Here is a 3,691-nt window from a genome sequence, read left to right as displayed (position 1 = left end):
TGAGTTCCTATGAAGTGTCAGGCATGTCTTGGTTGCTCAGTGTTAGAAACGCTGGGTGCAGTGGCTCGTGCCTGTAATCCCAGCACTTTGGGAGACCAAGGCCGGAGGAAAACTTGAGCCCAGGAGTTCAAGAGCAGCCTGGGCAATATGGTGAGACCTCATATCCACAAAAAGTCAAAAAATTAGCCAGATGCGTTGGTGTATGCCTGTGGTCCCAGCTGCTCAGGAGTCTGAGGTGGGACGATCGCTTGAACCCAGGAGTTCCAGGCTGCAGTGAGCTATGATCGCATCACTACCCTCCAGCATGGGTGACAGAACAAGACCCTGTCTCAAAAAAAGAGGAAAGAGAGAAAGAGAGAGAGAGAGAGAGAAGGAAGGAAGGAAGGAAGGAAGGAAAAGAAAAGAAAAGAAAGAAAAGAAAAAAGAAAGGAAAGAAAGAAAGGAAAGAAAGAAAGAAAAGAAAAGAAAGGAAAACATAAAAGACACAACCCTGTCCCTCCTGGTAAGTGTCCCATTGTTCAGGAATTCAGTGCTGGTGACATTACTTGTGGAAGGGAAACGAATGTCACCCTGACATATTATTTTTAATGATATCCTGATTAATAGTCATACTTGAGGCTATTTTAAAAATGGAAGCAGTCACCACGAAGTGTGATAGGAATTACCCCAAAATAGACTATGTTATCCTCTGTGAATAATTTAGACACCAGCATTCCGAAGGCAGCGAGAGCATGAGGACTGTGAACAAACTGATTGGGAGCTTTGGGAAAGTGGGGCTGGCATCTTATTATCTCCGCAGCCCAGGACTTAACAGTGCGTGCTTGGTATGCAGCAGGAGCTCAATAAGTAAATGCTGACTTGACAATCACGATCTTTTTATTCTTATTTTATGTAAGTTTAGGCCAGAAGGAGCTTATGGGACTCTACCACTGATAAATGGAAACTGATTTTGACTAGGATCAGGAGGCACTGGGATAGGATATGAAATAAAAGAGAAAAAGCAGAGGACAGAGGTAAAGACCTGCTGGCACAGGATGGACCTGGAGCTGTCCTGGGAACACCTTTGGCGATCAGGGGTTCTCTGGCCTGCAGCAGCTCATTCCCAGACAGTGGCTGCTCTGCTACTGTGGACTTGAGCTTCTCCCCTGGGTAAAGGAATGAAATCCCACCCACTCACCCCTTTCCTTTCAGAAGTAGTGTGGGGATGCACCTTTATTGGCCATTGAACATTCACAGAGATGCATTTAGCATCATGAACATTATAAAAACGACAGTGGCAAATCATTACAACTGCTTTTTGGTGGTAAGCTTCTCAGAAGAAAATTATGGAAGAGATGTGGTACAAAACATGAAGACAGCATTTAGCATACCCAGCCTCATTTCCTGCCATCAATGTCAGGTTGTTGTTGTTGTTGTTGTTGTTGTTGTTGTTGTTGTTTTGAGATGGAGTATTGCTCTGTCACCCAAGCTGGAGTGCAGCAGCATGATCTTGGCTCACCGCAGCCTCTGCCTCCTGGGTTCAAATGATTCTCCTGCCTCAGCCTCCCAAGTAGCTGGGATTACAGGCTCCCGCCACCATGCCCAGCTAATCTGTGTAGTTTTAGTAGAGATAGGGTTTCACTATGTTGGCCAGGCTGGTCTTGAACTCCTGGGCTCAAGTGATCCACCCCACCTCGGCCTCCCAGAGTGCTGGAATTACAGGCGTGAGCTATGGAGCCTGGCATGCAGGGAGTTCTATCTTTAACCTCTAGGAGCAAATAATGAATACCTACCAGTACGGTGGGAACTATGGGCATAAGGAAGGTGATCTCTGTCATTTATTGGCAGAAGTGGATATTTAGATCAACACCCAAGAATTTAAAAATGTTATAGGCTAATTCTTTTTGAATGTCACATTTTTATCTCTCTCATAACAAGTCAGAGAAGACTGGAAACGCTGCAGAGTGAGTGGCCTCATGAGACTCTTTCTCTCTCTCTCTGCCATGTGAGGACGTGGTGAGGAGGTAGCCATCTGCAAGCCAGGACAAGGGCCCTCACCAGAAACGGAACTGGCTGACACCTTGATCTTAGACTTTGCAGCCTCCATAACTGTGAGAAAATAAATGTCTACTGTTGAAGCTGCCATCTATGGTATTTTGTTACAGCAGCTGGTGTAGACTAAGACAGCCTGTGACTCTGAAGCATGGATGGGAACATCTAGATGGATGTTGAAGACGTTGATTCCACAGATGCCGGTGGACCCCCTGGCCTTGCAGAGGTTGTCTGCCCTGCCAGCTCGTCTGCTGTGCCTGGAAGGTGCTGTCAACACTTCTCCTTGTTGATGCATTAGGTGATCCCCTAAGGAACACCCTCATCTCCGCTGCCAGGCTGATGACTGGATTAAGTTCCAGCACACCCTGGCTGGAAATGAACCGGGCCAGATGAGGGAGAAAAAGAGAATCCACACCTAAGGAATTGTAGGAAACAGACAGCCAGAGCGAGGGAAGGGCTTCTGGGATTGGATTTTAGGGTGTTTGATCAGGTGGGTTGGAGTGGGAGGTTGGATAAATAAGAATGGATTAACTTGGAGACTCTTTCTTAGAACATGAGGTGTTAACACCCAATTGAGGACCCTGAGGGACGGAAAAACTCAGCTGCTAGGCCAGGGTGGTACTTAGATGCCTAGAGAAAAGCAACGGAATTGTTAACACAGAGCAGAGTGGGAAATGCTTGAGCTGCTCTGGAGGATGCTGGCAGAAGGTATATGAGGCTGAGGGAGCAGGTGTGCTGGGGTGGAGAAGCAACACAGTGTTAGATGGAGACCCACCAGAGGAGAACGTTCCATGGAGGGCCCAGAAGACACTTCCACCAAGGGCACCAGGAATGAATGACATTCAGCAGTGGCTCATCAGGCCGGAAGTAACTGAAGGAGAGATGGTCACAGAGAGGGCCTCACTACCCTCCATGGGGATGAAGGGGCCCTGAGGAACAGAGTCCAGGGCAGCATGCAAGCCCCAAAAACCATGAAGCCATAATAACTCTAAAACCTGGCAAAGCTGGAGTGACAGTCATGGGGCTTGACCCTCAGAGAGTTTTGGAAGTGGTTTGTGAAACATGGCATCTCTAAAAGATAGACAAGCAGCCAGAAAGTGTGCTGCATGACATCTTTAATGAAAAACAAGGCAATTAGCTGGGCTTGATGGTGCACACCTGTTATCCTAGCTACTGGGCTGAGGTGGGAGGATTGCCTGAGCCCAGGAGTTCAAGGCTTCAGTGAGTTATGATTATGCCACAGCACTCCAGCCTGGGCAACCAAGCAAGACCCTCTCTCTTAAAAAAAAAAAGTGAGAAGGAAGGAAGGAAGGAAGGAAGAGAGACAGAAAGAAAGAGAAAGAGAAAGAAAGAAAGAAAGAAAGAAAGAAAGAAAGAAAGAAAGAAAGAAAAAGAAAGGAAGAAAGAAAGGAGAGAGAAAAGAGGGAGGGAGAGAGAGAAAGAGAGAGAGAGAGAAAAAGAAAGAAAAGAAAAGAAAAGAAAAGTATAAGACAAATAAGGCAAGAATGGAGGTCCCGTGGGCTTGAATAAAAATTCAAGATCCCTTGTTCAATTCCTAAGCCTGAGCCAATTTTAATATCAGAAACCAACAGACTGAAGAGACAGTCCCTGAAAAGAAGGAATCTATAATACTAGGCAAGTATGCATTTGTGAGGATTCC

The sequence above is a fragment of the Gorilla gorilla genome, chromosome 7 (assembly GCF_029281585.2).
Source record: "Gorilla gorilla gorilla isolate KB3781 chromosome 7, NHGRI_mGorGor1-v2.1_pri, whole genome shotgun sequence".
NCBI lineage: Eukaryota > Metazoa > Chordata > Mammalia > Primates > Hominidae > Gorilla > Gorilla gorilla.
This window is presented reverse-complemented; position numbering follows the sequence as displayed.